At 40.3% G+C, this 23,924-nt stretch overlaps 1 protein-coding gene and 2 pseudogenes across 2 annotated transcripts in view; 1 reads left to right on the top strand and 2 right to left on the bottom strand.

Moving 5' to 3' along the window:
• The window catches only part of DENND1B (DENN domain containing 1B), a 315,144-nt gene that overhangs the window by 26,899 nt on the left and 264,321 nt on the right, over positions 1 to 23,924 (top strand). The window lies entirely within an intron of this gene.
• On the bottom strand, positions 9,600 to 10,563 carry LOC142437295 (A-type potassium channel modulatory protein KCNIP2-like; annotated as a pseudogene).
• Positions 13,119 to 13,232, bottom strand: LOC142438235 (U6 spliceosomal RNA; annotated as a pseudogene).

Genomic DNA, 23,924 nt, shown 5'->3' with positions numbered 1-23,924 from the left:
TTTCTGTTTTATTTACACATATTTTTAATAGTCCAGGTAGTTAGCAGTCATTAAAATATTTCCAGGTTGAATTGTTTTAACAACAATAATCAGTTGCTACTCCTTTGACAATAAAACACTTTCCTGTTAAAACTCCCAGCAAATTAGAACCAGAAAAGAACACCTCAGTGCAATTAAAGCCACATATGTAAAAACCAGTAACGGCGTAATGCTCAGTGGAGAGACCGAGGCACGAGAATAGGAGCAGGATAAGGATGCCCTTTATCATCACTCTTATTCAGAATTTTACCAGAAGGCTTTGCTTGAGCCATAAACCAAGAAAAAGAAATAAAGGGCTTCCAAATTATGAAAGTAAAACTATCCTTATTTGCAGATGGCATGATCCTATGTGTAGAAAATCCCAGGGACTCCATAGAAAGTTACAGGGTATAAGATTAACATACAAAAATCAGTTGGATTCTTCCACACCATTAAAGAGCACTCTGAAAAGGAAATCAGGAAAATAGTACCACTTACAATAGTCCCCCAAAGGATGACATAACTAAGAATAAATCTAACTTGGGATATGATTTTTTTATATTAAAACAACTACAAAGTACTACTGCAAGAAACCAAACCCACCCTAAAACCACTGACATCAGGTCGATTCTGACTGCCTACATGTGAAAACATATCATGCTTATGGATAGGAAAACTTAGCATTGTGAAAATATTATTCAAAGTGAGCTATAGAATTAATGGAATTCGAATCTACATTACAACAGCATTCTTTAATGAAGTGGAAAAACTGATCTCCAATTTATATAGAAAGAAAAGTGGCCCCCAATAGCTCAAGTATTGCTAAGTAATAAGGTAGGGGGCCCGCACCACCTGACTTTAGAACCTACAACACAACCACTATAGTCAAGACAACTGGGTGCCAAAACAAAGACTGTCACACACAGTCATGGGACAAGTTGAGAGTCCAGAAATAAATCCATTCAGCTATGGACAACTGATTTTTGACAAAGTGTCAAAGCTCATTAAATGGGGAAATCTTTTTAAGTGATGATACTGGCAAGATTGTGTATCCATTTGTAGAAAAATGATTCAGTGGCCCTATCTCACACCATACAAAATCAAACTCAAAACAGATAAAAGACCTACATTTTCTTTTTGTTTTTATAAATCATTTTATTGGGGCTCATACAACTCTTATCACAATCCATACATACATCAATTAAAAGACCTATATTTTCAAACAAAAACTGTAAGGTTCATGGGGAAAAGCTAGGGGACCTATTCTATGGCATGAATAGAATATCAAACAGCTAAACCCACACTAACAGGAAAAGATAAACTAGATAACTCGAACCTCCTAAAATTAAATACTTAAGTCCATCAAAAGCTTATGCAGGAGATAGTGTCTGGGGTCTTAAAGGCTTGAAGGTGAACAAGCGGCCATCTAGCTCAGAAGCAAAAAAGCCCACATGGAAGAAGCACACCGGCCAGTGCGATCACGAGGTGCCAAGGGACCAGGTATAAGGCATCATGCAAAAAAAAAAACGATATAAGTGTGTGTATATATATGTGTATATGTATATGTATATATATATACCATATTAAATGAAGGGGGAAGTGCAGAGTGGAGACCCAAGGCCCAAGTGTCGGCCAATGGAGATCCCCTCATAGAGGGGTTTAGGAGAGGAGATGGGTTAATTAGGGTGCGAGGTAGTACCGATGAAGAACACAGCTTTCCCCCAGATCCTGGATGCTTCCTCCCCCCAACTACCATGATCCGAATTCTACCTTGCAGGACTGGATAGGGCAGAGGCTGTACACTGGTACATATGAGGGCTGGAGGTACAGGGAATCCAGGGTGGATGATACCTTCAGGACCAAGGGTGTGAGGGGCGATGCTGGGAGAGTGGAGGGTGAGTGGGTTGGAAGGGGGGAACTGATTACAAGGATCCACATGTGACCTCTTCCCTGGGAGAGGGACAGCAGAGAAGGGGGGAAGGGAGACTCCGGATAGGGCAAGATATGACAAAATAACGAGGTATAAATTACCAAGGGCACATGAGGGAGGGGGGAAAGGGGAGGGAGGGGAAAAAAAAAAAGAGGACCTGATGCAAGGGGCTTAAGTGGAGAGCAAATGCTTTGAGAATGATTGGGGCAGGGAATGTATGGATGTGCTTTATACAATTGATGTATGTATATGTATGGATGGTGATAAGAGTTGTATGGGTCCCTAATAAAATGTAAAAAAAGAAAGGAGAAAAAAATGATTAGGGCAGGGACTGTACAGATGTGCTTTATACAATTGATGTATGTATATGTATGAACTGTGATAAGAATTGTATGAGCCCCTAATAAATTGTTAAAATTAAAAAAAAAAGCTTATGCAGGATGAAATTTTTGGCAGTGACATACTGACAAGGGTCTAATATCTAAAATTTATAGAAAATTGCAACAACACTTTAAAAGACAATCCAATTAAAACACAAAAAGCAAAGGATATGAATGGACTGCTCAATAAAGAAGACATTCAAGTGACTTAACAGGTATTTGGAAACAGGTATTTGCCTCATCAAGTATTAGATGCAAATCAAGACTGCAATGAGATATCTCATCCAGCAATAATGACACTAATTAAAAACGAAACAGGAAGGAATAAAGGCTGGTGAATTTGTGCCGTGTTATACACTTATACATTGTCTATATAAACATACACACTGTACAATGGATACAACCATTGTGAATACTGGTATGACTCTTCCTAAGGGATCTAGAAATACCATGTGAGTTAGCAACCCCCCTCTTAGGTATATAAGGGGGTAGACCCCCCAAGACCCCCCCCAGAAAAACACTCTGCTTGGCAGAGCTTTCATAGCACACCCCCCATCCCGCTGCCCCTCTACGTAGCATGAGCACCTTGTTCTGATTTAGTGCACCCAGGGCATTGCCAGGGAAGGTTATCTCAGGTCACAGTGAATTTACCTCTTTTTTTGTGATGGCTGATTTAAGAGAACAGCGTGCGGCTGCGAAATTTTTGTTTCCTGCTCAGGGAAAAAGTGCCACAGAAACTGTTGTGATATTGAACACAGCTTATAAGAATAGTACTTTGGGGAAAATTTAGGTGTCCGAATAGTATTTTTTTTTAATGTGGGGGGTGGGGGGTGGGCGGGAGCTAGCAGTTTGCTTTTAATCAGTTGCCAACATTTTCAAATAAGATTTCAGTTAGAAAGTCAGGATTTTGGGCTTCTTGCAATTTTCGGCTGGAGGTCTGCCTCTCTCTTGAGTAATCACCTTCAACAAGTCGCCTCTACTCGTGTCTCCCTGGCCTGGTCCCACTATCAGTCTCAACAAGCAGCTGTTTATCTTCTCACAGCACAGTCGAGTGGTATATTCTTGTTTCAAAAAAGGTGAAATGTCAATTGATGACAAACTTTCTGGATGCCTGTCAACTTCCCGAACAGACAAAAATGGCCCCTTGTAGTGCATTTGGAGCTCATTCCACCAGGTCAGATTGTTAATCAAGTGTTCAATTTGAGGTTCTGAAATGATTCTATAATAGTATGCACCAAAAAAGGATTGATTTGTGGCAGATGGGGGGCTGGTTTTGCCACCACAACAATGCACCTACTCATGCAGCCATCTCAGTGCTCTATTTTGGGGGCAACCCCTCCCCCCAAAAAACTTGCCTCTCTTGCCCCACACACCTTACTCACCTGACCTCACTCTGTGACTTCTTTTGGTTTCCATGAATGAAGAGGGATATAAGGACAGAGATTTGATGACTTAGAAGAAGTGCTGTTGAGGGAGGTGCTGTTAGCCATTCAAATAGATGAGTTTTAAAAATGTTTCCAAGGATGGAATTGCAGATTTGACATATGTATTAAGTATAATGGAGTGTACTTTGAAGGTGATCAGGTTGTTTTGTAAAGAAAGTTAAATACATAGCTTTGAGGGTGTATGTATAGTTTTTGGTTTTTTGGGGGTACTCCCTCAACGAGCCTAGAAAAATAAGTTGTGACATGAAGAGTCCTTTACACCCCTTTTGTCTTTGCATCATTGTTCACCATAGCAAAAAGACAGAAGCAACTTAAGTAGTGTCCATCAACAGCTTCTTCATGTGTAGTTCAGGGGTATTGATTGCTGTATATACTCGAATATAAGTCTACCCGAATATCAGCTGAGACACCTACTTTTACCACAAAAACTGCATAAAATGGCTGAAAAACTCGGTTTATACATGAGTATATACGGCATACTCTCTGAGCTGTGCAGCCATTCTTATCCTCCTATAACACGAGCTCACTGCTGCAAGAAGAAGCAAATCTGTTTTGGAGGCGGTGTAGTCAGCTCCTCAGAAGCAAGTATGATGGGATTTCACGTCTCTCCTTGTGGATGGCTTGTCAGGAGGAACCAGCTCTGAAGAAGCACGTCCTGCTTGGTAAAAGAGATATGAAAAAGAAGAGGACCCTCAATGCGGTGATGACATAGTGGCTGCAGCAATGAGCTCAACATTCAACAACTGGCAGGAAGATGGCACAAGACCAGCAGGCAGCTTTCCATTCTCTGAAGAGGGAAGCTGTGTGTTCAGTTGCACATAGGATCACTATGCGTCTGAATCACCTTGACAGCACCTGAAAATGCAGTACCCCCCCCCCCCAAGGCTCCTATCTCATCTTTCGCGTGGCTGTCGTCAGCTTGGTCCTATATTGTTAGGTGCCGTCCAGTAGGTTCTGACATACAGTGGCTCCAGGTACAACAGAATCACACACTGCCTGGCTCTGTGCCATCCTCACAATTGTTCGTATTGATGCTATATAGGCAGAGCTTATCATATTACTCAAAGCGGCTATTCCTTTTTTGATGGCTACATTTGACTTTATTAAAGTTAAAACTCATCAGAACTATCTATATGGGATCAAGTGACCACCGCAACTGGAAAGATTGGATAGGAGCCCTAGGGGACCGTGAGCTTACGTGATTGGAGAAGGAACAGCTCACAAAACCTCACTGCCTTCTAGTCAGTTTTTACTCAGTGTAGCCCTCCGATAGGACAAAAACAGCTATTCTTTACTAGTTAAGCTCTGCTATTTGTAAGACTTCAGGAGATATGTTTGCCTTACAGTTTAAAGAGTGTAGTTGTATAAAACCTGCAGTCCTTGGAATTCTGTTAAGTATTTTCTGTGTTTGATTAGAACTTTTCTGTAGATTCTTCGATAAAATGTTTGGTGATGGTGAGGAGCCACCATGAAGTTCTGGTCTCATGACAAAGGAAGCAATTGTTCATGAAAACAATTTGCATATATTCCATATTGTCCTGTTCCTTACTCTCCTCTTTTTGTTATAGACATATAGAGACCAATTGTTGTGCCTTGGGTAGCCCCATGCATTAAACTTTTTTTCATTATTTTCTTTTTTCTATATTTTAGATTCTCATCCCTGCCCCCCACTCTTAAAATACTTTTCTCTGTTCCTGGCTTTAAAGCTATGATCTTTGGTTTCAGTTTTTCTAAGGATTTCAGTATACATCATTAAACTATCACAGTTAATCATGAATTAACACTATATCAGTGACACTATATCAGTGAGTATAAGAACCTTCTAACAGTATAATATTTACTCATTATTGATGCTTTTATTTTCATACATTTTACTTGGGTTATAATTCTCATAATATGTGGTTGTTGATGTCCTCCAGGGAGGCAGTCACACTTGGGAGAGGTCTTCTTCCTTCCTCCTCTCTTTCACATCAAGGAATGACGAGGGGGCTTCAAAACATTCGTGGAAAGATTCCATTATCATTGTAGTCCAAGTTTTGGTGAACCTTCTGAAGTCCCTGAGATAATTAAGGTTTATTGTGCCAACCTGGCCGATAAACACATGGGATTAATTGAAAGGGAGGAGAGATAAATGACATGGTGAGCCTCGCCTTTCTAGTTCTCGGTGTCTTGCTTTCTGATGGTGGGATCAGGGTGCAGCTGCCTTTGCCAGTTCCCTGTTTCAGCTGGCAAGGCTCACCTCCTGTGAGACATCCCTGAGAAGAAGCCACGTGGACCTAACCTGATGCAGCTCTGGGTGCTGGAGCAGCTGTGTGGAGACCCTTGCCAGTGCTGAGATGCTTACATGCTCACTGATTCAGGTTTCTTCCTGCAGTCGGTATGTGTTTTGTGAGATTGAGGAGGACTTTGTTGATTGGTGTCGGACATGTGGGCTAGTGTTGGACTTATGGGCTTGGACAGCACTGGATTGCTTTCTTAATGTTCACTTACTTTTTATATAAAACTCTTGTTTGTAAAAATATGTGGTTGTTATTTTTTAGTTATTGTGAATTAGGTGCGGGTTCATAGATCAGATCGTTGTTTTCCCAATTTCCTCTATGAGTGGCTTGCCCTGTTTCCCTCTTTTCTGTATTTTTTCTTCCGATCCCTTTCTTTTTGGATTTTATCATCCAGTGCACCCAAGCTAACATCTCTCTACCCTCTAGCCTATTAACTTCCCCTCCCATCTTGCTAACCATTAACGTCTGTCTCATAGAATATTTGACCGTTTGTGCTGGACAGTCTTCACTTGTCATAATGTCTTTTAATTCCATCCCTGTCAGGAAGTGTTTCACAGACTCAGCATCATTCTTTAACATTGCATAGTATTCCATTGTGCGTATAGACTAAAGTTATTTATCTGTTCTTCCATGGATGGAATTTAGGTTGTTTCTATTTTCTCATTAGTAGGAATACTGCTGTGATGAACATGGGTGTGCATATAGCTGTTTGTGCTATACTGCTTTCTTATATAGTTTTAATTATTTTGGTTTTTTTAATCTATGAGCTCCACTCGGCTCCTGGGCTGTGAGCGACTCAGTTTTAATTGTTTTAAATCTAGTATCTCTTTCTTTTTGCTTTAGGGTTAATACAGTGAAAAAAAATTGGTGGGTATGTGTTTTACATATTGTGTTTTTATAGTTCTAAGTATTTTTTCTCATTTCTGTTTAATAGTTTATTTTTACCCACTGAGATTATCTTGTCACTCATCCTTTCTATCTTTTCAGTTTTTAGACATGTATTATAGTGTGTTTCCTGTTGCTACTGGAACAAATAACTATAAGTTTATTATTTTTTGTTATGGAAGTCAGAAGTCTAAAGAATTGGGTCTTCCTGAACTAAAACTGAGCTACAACCCCCCACCCCCACATCCACCCCCACCCGCACCATACCACCACACATACTGTTGTTTTTTTTTAACTTCCCTGGAGAATCTAGGATTTTCTCTTCAGAGTCTGGAGCAGTAGTTCTCAATCTTTCTAATGCTGCGACCCTTTAATATTTTCCTTGCTACTTCATAACTGTAATTTTGCTACTGTTAGGAATCGGGCAACCCCTGTGAAAGGGTCGTTTGACCCCCAAAGGGGTCACGACCCACAGGTTGAAAACTGCTGGTCTACAGTCTTTTTTATTCCTTGGTTTATCCCTTTCTTCCATTTCAAAGCCGACAATGGCTGCCTTACATGAACCACTCACACTGACACTGTGCACTGGTCTTTTACACTGAGGATAAGTGTGATTACAGTAGGCTCACCAAAATAACCCAGGAGCCTCCCTTTATTTTAAGGTCAGGTGACTAGCGACTTTAACCTCACCTGTGCTTGTATCTCTTTTTGTTATGCAGCCTGGGAGTGGGGATGCCATTATGCTGCCTTCTACAAATCCTTATAATTCTCAGATGCTAATTCTAACTGGTTTGTTTTGGGGTTTGGTTTTATTGATTCTCTCTTTTCTCCTACCTGATTACAGGTTACATTTTATTCTGTGCATGTATGGTAACTTTTACTTACATAGTAAACATTGTGGATCTTACCTTACTGACCATTTATAATTAGTAATCTTATATTGCTAAGTATTGAACATTATTTTGATGTTCAGTTACTTTCTTTTTTTTTCCAGTTACTTTTTGATGGAAGATTTGTCTTTAATATTTGGATGAATCTGGAAAATTCTATATCTAAAGCCTAACTCCTAATATATATGTTATGAATCTTTCAGGATCTGAGATTTTAGTTTATCTACATGCTATTAAGGTGGTCTTTTTTTTTTTGCACAGCCTTTGTGTTTTATTGGATGTGATGTGTGTCTTACTTTACAAAATATGCAGTAGTGCCCAAAACAATGCAAAGCAGTCAACAGTGTTTTATGGAAAAAAGTGTTCTCTCTTGCGCACACTGGGTGTATGACTGAATGGGACAAGCAGGTACATTATGGGTGGCTGTATGGCAGGGGTGCTCACAATGAGATGAGAACTTGGTTGTATGGTTCCCACCCCGTCGTAGGCACAGGAATATCTCGGGGCAGATTGGGGAGAGAATTCGAAAGGAAAACCTAGGAGGGCACTGAAGAGGCCATATAGGGATTTCCAAAGGAGCCTGGGTTGATCACATTCTAATGAATGCCTCCACACCTAGGCTCAGATGACATACCTGGCTATCTCCTCCCCTTTCCTTCTAAGGCAGCAGTTCTCAGCCTGTGGGTCGCGAACCCTTTGGAGAGGTCAAGTGACCCTTTCACAGGGGTCACCCTATTCAGAAGAGTAGCAAAATTACAGTTATGAAGTAGCAACAAAAATAATTTTATGGTTGGGGGTTCACCACAACATGAACTGTATTAAAGGGTTGTGGTATTAGGAAGTTTGAGAACCACTGTTCTAAGGCATTCCCTGAGGACATGATGGAATCCCAAGTGCAGGAAGGAAGGTCCCTGACTTACTCCATGTTGCCAAACTTAGAGGACATGGCAAAGGAAAATCCAAAGCAACTGCAAATGTGATGAGCAGCGGGGCGGGCTGGCACTCCAGCAGGCACCAATGAGGACATCTCCCCATCCCAGTGTCCCTGCAACTCCACCACACAAACAAGAAGGACGGAGAAAAGGAGCTCCAGAAAGGACCCAGACAGCTCAGGCTACCCAATACTGAAGAGGATTTGCAGATTTTCTTGAGGGACTCCCAGGAGACAGGGTCTTCTGAAGAGCCTGGTGATTCATATTCTGATGGCTATGGTCTGGCCTGCCTGAGCTCCCACTGACTATCAAGCCAGGCTCTTCTGCCCTCTACCCCTGCCACTTCCTAGAGCTAGCCTCTGGTCCAGGCCCAAGACTCCTGCCTCTCAATTCTTGTCCCCATTCCCACAGGATTTTCAGAGGCTAGTCTGAAAGGCCAGCCCATATCAAGGGCTCAACATCCTCTCTGAGACGGGAGTTTTAGGGCAAATGTTTAAGAGATCAGGGGTAGGGGGTAGGGGTGTAGGTAGGGGTTAGAGCACCATAGCAGGAGACATTCTGTTTGGTGTCGTGGTTTCTACAGTAAGGGTGGGAGCTTGGAGAAGCACTCACTTCCTACTGCAAGGACACCACCAGATGCACTCTGACCACTTCCCCCCCCACCCCACTCCACCCCAGTTCCAGCGATCTGGGCTACCATAGCCTCAGGCTTTTGATTCCCTACAGCCCCCAGGGCAGGGCTAAGGTGGGGAGAGACCTGGGAAGAGAAGGGTGATGTCCATCTGGACAAAGTCTAGAGCATGGTCCACCCAGGGCACACTGACCCTCTCCCCTGAGATACTAAATGACATTGTCAAAGAGCTACATGGACCTCATGATGTTCTCATCCTTTCAACAAGACTCAGTGAACTCCTTGATGGTCACCACACCATCCTTGTTCCTATCCATCTTCTTTTTTTTTAATTTATTTTTTTATTTTTAAATTTTAACAATTTATTGGGGCTCATACAATTCTTTTCACAGTTCATATATATACATACATCAATTGTATAAAGCACATCTGTACAGTCTTTGCCCTAATCATTTTTTTCTCTTTTCTTCTTTTACATTTTATTAGGGACTCATACAACTCTTACCACAATCCATACATATACATACATCAATTGTATAAAGCACATCCATACATTCCCTGCCCCAATCATTCTCAAGGCTTTTGCTCTCCACTTAAGCCCCTTGCATCAGGTCCTCTTCCTATCCATCTTCTTAAAGAAGTTCTACACACGTTCCCTGGGGCCTCTTCCCACACTGCAGAGTATGTGGACTTGCCCATCATGTCATAGATGGACTTCATGATGTCCAGCGTTTCCTCCTTGGTGATGCAACCATCTTTGTTGAGGTCATACAAGTCGAAGGTCCAGGTTAGCCTGTCATCTGTGCTTCCCTGAAGAATCACCAACAAACCAGTCATGAAGCCCTCAAAACTGAAAGTGACATAGGTACTGGGATCTCCTTGAGGAAAGAACTGGGAGTAAATCTGCTTGAAGTTCTCCACATTGACAATTCCGCTAAGACATTCATTTTTGAAGCCCCACTACGGAACATGCAATTTCTTTCGTGTGAACTTGGTTTGCTCCTGCAGCTGCTCCTGACTCTTGAGATGGTGCCACACGGTGGACAGTTCAAACTCATCCTCCACACTGCCTTCCAAGGAGACAGGCTCAAAGAGACTAAACTGCTCCAGGACCTTGACAAACAACCCAAGGACCATGAGCATAGTGACCATCTCCAGCCCTTCCAGGTTCATGTTGGACCTGGGGTATGACCCCCCCCCCCACCAGCCTGAGGCTCAGACGCCAGCCCACTGGCTTCACAGCACCTTCCATGCAGAGTCGGGCTGTTAGCCTCTCTCCACCTCACCGCCCCGGCTCTCCTCCCATTAAGGTAGTCTCAAAGTTTCATGGATGCTGTGAATAGATATTAGATTGCTTGATTAGTGTAGGATGTCTTTGTTACTCATGGTACAGCACATAGCTCAACATTTGCACAATTGCATCTGTTCTTGCCCCAGAGTCCCATGGAGGTAGCGTTGTTGGGTTTCCATGGATGCCTGCACATACAGTGGGCTGCATTACAGGACAGAAGCGTTGAGTTCATCAATCCAAGTAACATATGATGGGGAATATTTGTCTTTTGCTCTTAGCGACGCTATCCCTACGAGGAGGCATCAATTAGTTGGTAGAACAATAGAATTAAAAGATAATGGACTTTTACCATAAAATATTTGAAGCCCTTCCATCTCATCCAAGATATTATTCATATGAGCCTTTTGGTCCAATGGATACCTAGTTTCTTTCTTGTAAGTCTATTTGCTATACAAATGTCCTGGAAAAGATAGACTGGAACGAAGCACGTAGCAAGTGCTGTTGCTCTCAAGGCTGGAGAAAAATAAAACATCGCTGTAGAATGGACCTCCCAATGTTTGATGTTTTTAGGGTGGTCTTACTTGAATCCTCAGAGCATTTAGCCTGGCTTTATCTGAGTGTCAAAAGTGCTCTTAGTTCGCTGTGACCTCCAGAATCTGTTCTGTTACTCACTGCCAAGCGTGGTTGAGTGTTTGTTCCTCTACGCACATATAACCAACCGAGTGTTTGGCCAAAGATTTAATGTGCTCCTTATGCTGATTTCTAGAGCATCTTGTCATTGTGATCATGTTCCACAAACATTGTATCTACCAATTTTATTTTTTTCTTCCTCTGCTTAGTGATATTGCTGATCTTTCATTGTGTACTGCATTTTGGAATATCTCTCCAGGTGGAATGCCAGGGAGACTATAGTGTTATTTTAGTGTGTTTTTCTTGGTGATTACAGTCCTGCTTTAGCTTATTGTCCAGTGTTCGGAAACAGTCTTCAAAAACTATATTTTATACAAATTCATGTTTCTAATGAGCTGGCTAGTTTTGTATCTGTCACTGCCTCATGGCTCAGTGGAAGTGTCTTACTGTTTCCTACACAATCAGACTCTATTTATGCTAAAACCAGTGATCGTATTTTTTCTGCTGTACATTTTTTGAGTGGACATTTTATGTCCTTTTGCTCTCCATATGTTTGGGTCCCTGAGTGATGCAAACGGTTTGTACTTGAGTACTGGCAAAATTGACAATTAGGTGTGGAAACTTTTAAAGGATTGTATATTGACTTGCAATGTAGGAATGTTCTAAGGTTGATATTCTAACATCAGAATGGATTTCAATTTACATGGATAGTTTAGCATTGCTTTAATGATTTACAAGAGATAAAAGAGGCTTTCTACTCCCATAAAGAGTAACAGTCTCAGAAACCCACCTGGGCATTTCTACCCCGTCCCATAGGATCTCTATGTGTCCGCATTCACTTCAGAGCAGTGAGTTTGTTTTTGGTTTTAATGATTTGCCTTACTAATATTTGTAAATAAGGATGGCATCTTGTAATCACCTTTTATACTTCTTTTTGTAATATATCCAGGTTGGGTTGAGTTGGAAGTGTTGATTATTTGGAATATATTATGTTTGGATTATGTTGCTTCTGATATCTTGGAGTATTTTAAGAAGTGATACCTCTTTCATACAAGGACTCTTTGGAAGATGTTATTTTCTACCAACCGTGGTACTATTATTTCATTTGAGAGAAATTCAATAACACATACAAATGTTTTATTTGGCTCTGGAAAAGTGTCTTTTAGTGGTAAGTATTTTCTTTATATAAAAAGCTTTGAATAATTTTCTTATCAAAATCAAAGATGACTTAATCTGACATGATTAATAGTAAAACAATTAAGAACCATAAGAGTAAGAGGAGGAAATATGAAAGAACTAGAGGGTAGTTATGTGGTTCATCAGTGCCATACAGCACCCTGGATTAATCATCTCTTCTGTGTGGCCCCTTTGAGAGGGACTGTCTAATTATCTCACAGGTGGGTTTTGGGTCTCCACTACGTCCATGGCCTTTCACATTGATTTGGTTGCTTGTTTTTGAACTTTTGAGCCTCTTTCCATCGACAGTTCATGTTCACACAGGCTGGTGTGCTTCTTCCATATGGGCTTTGTTGCTTCCCTGCTAGATGACTGCTTGTTTAACTACAAACTCTTTGACTTGTGTATCTTAATAGCGAGGTACCATTAGCTTTCTTCAACACATTTGCTTGTGCATTCACTTTGTCTTGAACGATCGTGTCAGGGAGGTGGGTATCAGACAGCACCACATTATTAAAGCAAACGTTTTGTATGGAGGAAGATTTAAGTAGAGTCCCAAAGTCCATCCACTTCCTTGTTGTATTTGCATATATATAAACAAATACATATTTATAAATTTGCATATATACTTATATATTTTTTCCCTTCTTTTTTTTTTTTTTTTGCTTGTCATCCTTGCACAGGGGCCATGCTAATCTTCTCTCTATTGTTCCAATTTTAGTATATGTGCTACCAAACTGAGCACTCCTCTTTTTCTTTTGTTGACTGATTTAAAATTGTACACTCCATTCCTTGGCACTCATGTTTAGCTTATGTAGCCCTACTCTGAATGAAACACTAGGACATACTAATTAACTTTGGTTTAGGCATGAATTATGAACTTTATTCTTGAACTTGAAGTTGATTTGAATGTCCTCTAAGTCGCATGGTGTCTTGAATGGAGATCTGGAACTTTTGAAAGGGGGTTATAGTTTCTCGTAATGCAAACAAACATATGTGTTTTTTGTGTCTTCATGACCACTAAGATATGTTCTTATAGTCATGAAGTTGGTAATTTGAGATGCTTCGTACCTGATAGAAACCATTTTGTGGGTGTATGGTGTATTCGTGCTTTCCTCAATTTGCTAATCTAAAATACAATTTTGCTAGTATAAAATTCTGATGGGATTATTAAATATTATCTTATGGCAATTTAATTTAGAAAGAAAGTGTAGTTTTTGGAAATTGGCGGAAGCATTTGGAGATTCAGTTAGGTTCTAGTATAAGTAATTGATTACGTGTTTTCCCTTTGCGCATCTTAGGCCACAGTGTAGTGGTTCAGTGCTTGGCTGCTAGCCAACAGCTCAGAGTGTGAGTCCAGCAGCAGCTCCGTGCTGGACTGACACAACAGTCTGTGTCTATGAGAACCTCATGGGGCAGTTCTACCTTGCCCTCTAGGTTTACCATGAGTCAGAATGGACTGGATAACAGGGGCTTTTAGATCTCCATGGATGAACTCTTGGTTTCATTGACTTTTTTTTTTTTTTAGTATTTTTGTTTTCTATTGGTTTTATTGATTTATGTGCAGGTTGTCTGTATAGTTTTAGTTTGATTTGCAGGCTAGGATAATCTTAGACATTTTCCCTTTTTAAAAATACATTCATTTTAATGCTATAGATTTTCCTCTAAGCACCGTTTTACCTGTATCCTTACACAAATTATTTATTTAAATCATTTTATTGGGAGTGTTTACAGATATTATAACATTCTATAGTTCAATTGCATCAAGCAGAGTTGTACAATTGCTACCACAATCAGTTTCAAAACATTTTCTTTTGTGGCATACTAAACATTTTCCCCCAGCTATGTCTCCCCCAAAGATATGCCAGACACTAGAGGCTGTTTACCAGCACATGGTAGGAGGTCAGATGCTTAGAGATATTCTCCCTGAAGGCATCTGATCTACTATAGCTGGGGCTCACACCCTACTGATAAGGATAGTAATTGTTTCCATGGAGAGCCAGAGAAGTGGTCAAACCTGCTCAGTGACATCCAAGGCTGCCATCCTGAATCTAGGATCTCCCCATCTTGTCACATGTGTACCCCAATCCCTCCCCTTCCTATTGTGTGTATACCCCTAGATCGCCCCCCCTCTCATTACTGTATTACCTATAGTACAACCCTTTCCTGTGATGTATGCCTTTACCTGTAATTAGGGGGCTTGCACGTCTCCAAAAGATATATAAGCCTTGGTTATCAATAAATCTCTCTTGCTCTCTCCTGCCCTGTACCACCAAGAGGAGCTGAGGTGAGCATGCTATTATGAAATGTGTCTGACTCTATTATTTCCATCTCTCTTCTATTTCTCATATTCTTTATACTCTTTACTTATTATTGCTGTATGATGGCACCTACCAGGCTTGTGATGATTTGTTAAGGGCTGGCTACCCTGACAGTTTTTCTTTTTTAATTCTTTGATATCTGCTCCCCATTATCCCTCCCCCACCTTACCACCCCCCCCAGGAGCATTCATTCAATCATTTATATTTGCTGTACCTTACACATCCAATATATCCATTTACATACAATTTTGTTTTTCCATCACATCGAATAGGGTTATACAATCATCAATGTTAATAGCTCCCTATTCCCCTACCCTCAGAGAACTGTTTTTCCCTCTTACTCCACTATCATATTTGTCCATCGTTCCCCTCTCCTATACAGTTTGATTGATTCAACAAGATCAGAAAAGCTCCACCCCCCTCACCAATTTCAGAACCCTTGCTATTCCTCTGTCCTTGTCATTATTGGCTCACTGCTCATCTCCCCCTCTCCCCACCTCTTCCTTTTCCTTGTGCCCCAAAAACTGTTCCTTCAGTCCCTGTCTCTGTAAGATACCCTATCCTGCCTATTTTGTATAGAGAAACACCAAAAAAAAAAAAAGAAACACAGATCATCACATGTCTAACAGGGATCCTGACATAGAGCAGTTGAATAATTGTCTGTTAAATAAAGAGCAGGACTTAACAATATTACGTACACGTTTATTCTTCAGCATTCATGTCTGAAAGGTGAGCATTCTGAAAGTCCCCTTTGCTATTCCAGCAGTCGGAGTGGTTTGGTGCCCCTGCCCCGCCTCCAGTTAGGCCTGTATACTCTCAGTGTTGTCCTACACACTAATGTGGTCTATTTTCACTCAGCTCAACATAGAGTTGACCCTTAAAATAGTGCAGAGGCTAGGAGTGAATGCCCCTTGTAACTTTTCAATTCTTAAACATTAACTACTAATAACTTCCTGTTGACTGGAAGCCCTACTGATAACAAAACAGCTAGTTAATAAGTATTTTCTATATATTATGTATTACACCCACATAAAAATAGCATTTCAACAAAGTAACATAAAAAGTTACTTTGTTACAAATGCAAGATTCTCATGCCTGCAGGCATAGCTGTGATGATGGCTTCTCACATTTCCTTTCATGTTTTTACAGTCGTCCTCACTCTGGATCCGCTGATCTTGAAATATGGGGAACCACAGGGGCAGATTTTAATTTGTGATATAGATTAAGCAATTCAACTGTTTCCTGAAACGCCATGACTTTTTTCTGCATTTTCAAAATATTTAATTTCAGTAGTGGCACTTCATATTGGTGATTCAAGATTTACACTACTGTACTAACCACCATGAGAAAACACCAGCTAAGTGAGCGATCACATTACTGTGATAGGCAATTTCCTGGAGAGATAAACTACCTACATGGAGATGATTAGGGTCACTTGGAATAAAATCAAACAACCCCCCCCTCCAAAAAAACCCCATATGTGTAGTTCTAACCTGTGTTATTCATTTTTATTTGTATACCTTTATATGCCTGTGGATTATTTCTAAGCTATTTTATTAGGTGCTAATCCAGACATCATACCATTCCATGGTTCAATCACACCAAGCAATATCATACAATTGCTACCACAATCAGTTTCAGACCACTTTCTTCCTTCATGAACTCCTTGATATCAGTTCCCCCTCATCCCCTTTCTTCCCCTTCCATGCTCCCCAGGAACTCTTATTCTAGTTGTTGTCTCTATATGTTAATCAATCCTGGATTTTATTCAAAAAACCCGAAAAACACATAACAAAGATACATGGAGGTTCCCCACAACGACAGAATACAACAGAGATAAACCCTAATATGAAAAACACACAGAGAAAATATTAAAGAACAGATCAAGCACAAAGTGTATCAGAAGAGATCAAGTGACAAGGTTTTAACCATTCAAGTCAGATTTATCATTGTAATCTATTATAGTCGTCTTTCCAGTACTCTCTGAGGGAAATCACTGGAGGCTTATTCCCTGTGCAGATCCTGCAAATGTATTTTGGGCTTCCACTGCCCATAGCCTTCTGTACAACAGAATCTCACAATTTGGGCTCTGCTACTATTCCCTCTTTAGGATTTGGATAATTTACAATCCTTGGGTCATGGATGTTAGTGTGCTTCTTCCGTACAAACTTGCTTGACATCTTACTTAGATGGCTGCTTGGTTGGAAACAAGTCTTTAAGACCCCAGGCAATATTCTATCTGATAACTGATCACCTTCTAATTTCTTCACCATGCTTTGCTATAGCACCCATGTCTTCTGTGTCTCCTTCATGAGGCCAAGTCTGAGAGCAAGGCCATGCTGTGAGAACTAATTGTTCTTAGATTGGAGCTAGGATTAAGTTTGAGCCCCAAATCCATTCCTGAAGCTCTTTTTTTTACCAGCTTCTGGCTCACCTCAAAAACATCCTTGTTAACTTATGGTAGAGAATCATTTTATCTCCTGGAGCATAAAGACCTTTGGTTAATAGTGTCATTGATTAGTCCATGGTACTAATGTTTAAAACACTATTGAGAGGGGAAGATTGAACAAGTATAGGCAAACTACATATTTGCGATACCTGAATTATTCAGTTGTACAGAGAAAATCCTTACGAGACTGGACACTATTTGTACCAACAATGGGAGTCGGTTGTCAGACAAAGCTTACAGTAATATTCACTGACAATGTCAATCGCAGGTCTGTCAGAATACTACATGTCTTAATACAGCAATCAGGCATTGCAGTAATAAGTCAATGTTGGTTCGCCGAACCACATTTCAATACCCTTGGTATAGTTGCCTTTTGCGTCTTTAGACATCATGTAATGTACACTTTAAGTCCTCAGGTTACAGGTGCGTTTGAGGTAGAGGCTAGTTCACCTAGTGGAGTTTCCATATCGGATCCCTCTGGTACGGCCTTGGGAGTGTGTGGCGTACCTTGAAGATCCAGGATTCAATGCCCCAGTGTTCTATGGCACTTGACCCGGGTCCCCAGGGTGTGTTTAGAAACTTGGGCCCATATGACCTTTTAGGTGCATTTTACCAGGCATACTCCCCGTTAGAGTCCTTAAAAGTATTGTTAGTCATTTTTTACTCACTAGTAAGTGGGTCCTCTCCCTTTGTCTTCTCCAGATGCATCTGTTCTCATGGGTATTTTAGAAGGTGCTAAATTAGGTTCTACATTTTTGGGGGAGTTTCCAATAATTTCTTAGTTACAGTTTGCTAATATTACCCCAGAGAATATATGTTAATCTGACTCAATCAATATAAATATGTTTGGAGTTGCTCTGTACTCAGAATGTGCTTCATCCCTGTGTTCTATGCGTGTCACGTTACTCACAGTGCTATTCGTGTGTTTGACATCCTTCTGTTTTTCTGTGTGCTCTTGATGATTGAAGAGAGTGTTGAAACTTCCTGTAACAATGGAATGTAAATGTATTTGAGCTGGTAGTAGGTACACGGATTTCTTGAGCATATATAGGTAAAAACGTTTTTTTTACTATCAACGTTTTAGGATTTTCTCAACTCTGTAACTTCTGGGCCTTTCTTTTCTCCTCAGTGTTATAGTACATTCCTTACTTTCCTCTGATAATTTGTGCTACATGCTGTAAAATTTATTTATCTTGGGTGCTATTCTTGTGTGTGTGTGTGTGTGTGTTTAACTATGTCTGAGCTTTGTTTGTAAATTAATTGCAAACAGTTTAATCCATTCGTGGTTGGCTTGCTTTTAATATTTTGTTAGAAAGTTGTTCAAGGGCTCTAGGCTTGTTTTTTGCGTACAACTGAGGTACCCAATACAATATTCTACTTATTATGTGACCTTTTTTCTTACTTCTGGGTGGTGTAAACATCAGTTTGCCATGGTCCCGGGATGTTTTCCTCATTTTTGTGTATAGTTTCGGGCAGTTTGCTCATGCATATGCACTGATCAGCACATTGCTGAATACTCAGGTGGGGTGGGTCCTCGGAAGGTGATCCTGAGAGCCTTCTTTCTGGCAGGTCTCTGTTCTCCCGGGCACTTTGCTGTGGTCTTAGGGTGTCTTGGCCTCTTCTGACTCGCCAGCCCGTAAGGCAGGGCAATCATAAGGCTTATTATTACTTATTATTTACTGTTTTTTTCTCATGATCAATGACTTGCATGAACAGATATCTGATCATAGTTTCATATGCCATAGCTCCATCCCCTAGATTTTTAGTTGCTAAAGAGAAAGAGTAAATCCAGTCCCTGTTACTCTTTCTTAACTGGAAGTAGATACTCTTTGTTGTTGTTTTGTCACATGAAAAATAAATTTAATTCAAATTTTAAAATACTTTAGTAAATTATTTGCTTCAAGATTATTACATAAGTTAAATATATACCAAATGATAGCATGTGAACATGATATTATTCTAATCTATTAATTAAATTCTCTGAGATCACATTTCTAGCCTATCCATCTATCTTCCTTAATTTCTTTTTAAAAAAATCATTTTTAGTGGCTCATACAGCTCTTATCATAATCCATACATCCATCCCTTGTGTCAAGCGCATTTGTACGTATGTTGCCATCATCATTTTCAAAACATTTTCTTTCTACTTCAGCCCTTGGTATCAGCTCCTCATTTTCTCTCCTTTCCTCATGAACCCTTGATAACATATAAATTATTATTATTTTTTCATGTCTTACACTGAACAATGTCTCCCTTCACACACTTTTCTGTTGTCCGTCCCCCTTCCCCTCCAGGTATTGCTACTCTCATTATTGGTGGGTCCTGAGGGGTTTGTCTGCCCTGGATTCCCTGTGTTTCCAGCTCTTATCTGTACCAGTGTACCTGCTCTGGTCTAGCTAGATTTGTCAGGTAGAATTGGGGTCATGATAGTTGGGGGGAGAGGGTAGGGGAAGCATTAAAGGACTAGAGGAAAGTTTTATGTTTTGTTGGTGCTATACTGCACCTTGACTGGCTTGTGTCTTCCTTGTGACCCTTCTGTAAGGGAATATCCTATTGTCTACAGGTGGGCTTTGTGTCTCCACTCTGCCCTCCTTCTCATTCACATTGATGTGCTTTTTTTGTTCTGGTCTGTGATGCCTGACACCTGATCCTATTGACACCTCATGATCACACAGACTGGTGTGCTTCTTCCATGTAGACTTTGTTGTTTCTCTGCTGGATGGCCCCGTAGCCGGGCATCATCAGCTTTCTTCACCACATTTGTTTGTGCATCCACTTTGTCTTCAGCAATTGTGCCGGGAGGGTGAGCACCACAAAATGCCAGGTTGTTAGAACAAAGTATTCTTGCTTTGAGCATGGCTTGAGCAGAGACCCAAGATCCACCCATTTCCTCACTGTATTGCCATATATACAGTATATATATACTTCTATTTTTATGAATTATTATATTTATATAAGTGCACACTGTGTTTTTACCTCTATCCCTAGCTTTGCTTCCTATATGTTTCCTTTACCTTCTTCCTGCCCCACCATCACACTAGCCCTTTTTCTGCTTCTTAGTAATTCCTCTCAGCTAGATTGCTGTTGCTCCAACACTTCCAGGATCTCTACGTCCTCCTCATTGTTGTTCACCTGTCTATGGTGGTGTTTGCTCACCGCTCCCTTCCACCATCTCCTCCTCCCCACAAGTCCCTCTAGAACCTTAGGTCCTGTTGCTTTCTCTCAGGTTTGGTTCCCAATAACTCTGTTTTAAGAACCAAACCAAATTAGAACAACAAAAGGACTAGACTATTGGTAAACACAGTTGTGCTGGTTAAGTACTAAGAGGAGACACATAACAGAACTATGGAAGGTTTACTGCGTAACCCTATAGACGCCTTTTGAAATTCATCAAATTGTACATACTGGAATCTTGAGGCTTTATAACCCTTAATAAGTTAGATTAGAACAAAATTCCATGACCATCTGCCACTGGAAGGTCCTGAAAAGCAAACAAGGTCCTGGCTGCATTCTCTTTGTAACGATTAAGAATGTCCCTTAATCTTTGTCAGTAGATGAGGGAAACAGATCTCCTAGTAGAGAATGCAAAATTCTCCCTGTGTGGAGGGAGAATGTCTGAGGAATTTTGTTTCACCTTCCTGGAATGTTGCTCTGTTGTGGACGTTCACAAGTTTTAGGGAAAGCTGCTATTCCGTGTTTGTCAGTATATATTTTAGAGCTATTTATTTAATGATTGACTACTTGAGAAATAAGGCTCCTGAAGGCAGTCTTTAGATTATTTTTGTTGGGGGAAGAGTGGAATCTATAGTTTGAGAAAGTTTCCCAGGTGATTTTTAGGCATCTGAATGTTTGGGACCATTTTCTAAAGAAATCAAACTGCAGTAGTTGTGTAGCCACAACCACTTGGACACAGGCAGGGGACTATCTGAAACCCACTGGTGTGAGGAGATTGCAGAGATCAGGAGAAGGGCGTGGTCTACTGTAGACCCTACACGTGCAGTTGGACAAGGACTGACAACCTTGTGACAAAAAAGACCAGCGATGATTGAGACTAAGAATTAGGCCTTTGAATGCAATTGGGCCGTCTTGGCCGACTTTAAAGAGAAGGGCAACAGATTTTGATTTTTGGAATGAATGTAAGTATTGAGAAATATTCTTTATCAAAGAAATATCAAAGAGACATTCAGAGACATAAATGCTTGGGTGTGTGCTTAGCTACAGAAGAAACAGAAACCGCTTGCAGACTGTGAGATATAAGGGAAACATGAATAGTATTCAAAAGAGAAGGTGTACAAGGTCAGTACCACTGCAGTACAATAGGAATGTAGTAAATATGTTTATTATGGATAATGGTTATAGTAATTAATTTATCAGGAATTATTTTTCTCTCTCTATAAAGTTTTCATTTTAAATTGAAAGGTAGGTACACCAGTTTACATAAATCTCAAAATAAGTATATTGGTTCCCACTAACTAAGCACTTTTATAATTTTAGCTTAATAGTTGTTCCAACTTATATTTACTAATAATTAAACTTTTACAATTAGTAAGTCTAAATGTCTATTATACTATTAAAAACTGAGTTTTGCATAGCTCCTATAAAAATGCATTTAAGTTGACAACGTGAAACTTCAGATGAATACTTCTAAAAAAAAGAAATGTGCCCCTGAGTCCATAAGAAGTACCTCAGTTACGTTTTTCACTTAACACACCTCCCGGCCCACCCTTTTGTAATGCACTGGACACAGGCTCACTGAAGTTAACAAAAAGAAAAAGCTTGGAAGTTTCTTTTTCTTTTAGAATTTCTCTGTCCAAAGCCAAGGCATTCTAAAAATCTGTCCTATGGAACTGAGAAACATTCTCAAGCAATCAAAAAGCCTACACTTTGAAGCAAAAGTCTTTTGAAGCAAAAGTACATAGAGATAGAGACAGTCTGATTCTTATATTTGGCTAGATGTACTCAATATTGCTACTTATTTTTAAAGGAAAAACAAACTAGGACCTAGATATGAAGAAATTACTCAAGATTTTACACCTCGATTCTGAGCTGGACTGACTATATCATGTGACAAAAACAAACAAAAACCCAATATTTCTCCCCCTTATTCCTAATACATCAGTTAATAGCTTAGCCATTTTGAGTCAGTGGGAATTCTTATGCTATTCAAAACAACCATGGCCACTTATCTAGTCCATCTTTTTTCTGTTAAAATACATTTCCTCTTTTTGAAGCTAGTTACTTGTTCACTTACTTCATCAACAAACTTTTATAGAATGTCTATTGTGTTCTAGGTGCTAGAGATCCACATTTTTGGATTACAGATAAGCTGGATTCGAGATTGTTTTGCATCTTTTATTTTTACTCTTCCTCTCCTGGCAAATGTTCTGGGATAGTCCTTAAGGCTGTTCTTTTAAAGCAATTATTTTTTTAGAACTTCCCATTTTATTATTTAGTCATTTATTCAAAAAGATAAAAGTCAAACTACTATAACAAAAAGACTCCCACACACAAGTGCTTAAATTCTGTGGACATTTGGAGACAGGTGGTTTTGCTGGAAGATACTAGTCTGAAGTCATCTAGGGATCCATGTTCCTTCATCTTGTTGCTCTGCTAGTTTCCTGTAATGTTATTTTTATCTGCTGAGTCAAAGCTGGATCACTAGTGTCCTGTCAGGGGAAGCCAGCCCCTAACACATCATTACGGGTCTGGTAGGCGCAATTGTACAGCGATAATAAGTAAAGATCATAGTAAAGTTATAGAGAGCATGAGAGATAGAAGTGAAGTATTGAAATAAATGGGAGTCAGACAACAATTCATGGTAGCATGCTCACCTCTGCCCTGCTTGATGGTCCATGAGGAGAGAGAGAGTTTAATGGTAGCCCCAGCCCCTTTTATATTCTCTGGGGACATGCAAGCCCCCTAATTACAGGTGAGGACATACGTCAGTGGAAGGGACTGTCTTATAGGTAATAAAGTAATGAGAGGGGGGTGGTCTAGGGACATACACGCAATAGGAAGAGGAGGGACTGGGGATGTACATGTGACAAGATGGGCAGATGCTAGGTTTAAGGATGGCGGCTTAACTTTGACCTATTCCCTAGATCTCCATAGGAACCATTATCAGTAGGGTGTAAACCCCACCTACTGGAACCAGATAGATGTCTGCAGGCGTCTATTGTCTTTTACAGCAGGGAGTGGGGCCCACTGCAGTCTGGCCACTGTGCGGATGGCTGTGTACCTCCCCCCACAGTGTCCAGTCCAAACCCACAGGACTAGTAATCTATGCAAGCAATTTCTTTTCAGGCAAGGCAAGAAAAATTTCCATACATCACTTTCCTTGTTGACAGCTTGGTCATATGAAAATAGGCCACTCATGCCTATTACTGAATTGGCATCTCCTATGAGTCCAGGAACTCAGCCCATCCAAGAACTCGGGTTAAACAGCATAGCATTTGTCCTAACTTGTTTTTTGCCACTTCTTTAGTGTTCCATGCCTTTCCTCAATGGAAACACTTCTTCCCCATGTAGTTTCTAAAAGTAAGCTGTCCTGTGTATCAGTGGATCTAAGCGAACACCGGAAAAGAAAGGTGGGAATGGAGCTATTCTCTTAACCATGTGGATGCTGGTTCAGCTGGCCCCGAATACCCATTTACATGTACAATATAAA

The sequence above is a fragment of the Tenrec ecaudatus genome, chromosome 1, assembly GCF_050624435.1.
Source record: "Tenrec ecaudatus isolate mTenEca1 chromosome 1, mTenEca1.hap1, whole genome shotgun sequence".
NCBI lineage: Eukaryota > Metazoa > Chordata > Mammalia > Afrosoricida > Tenrecidae > Tenrec > Tenrec ecaudatus.
This window is presented reverse-complemented; position numbering and strand designations above follow the sequence as displayed.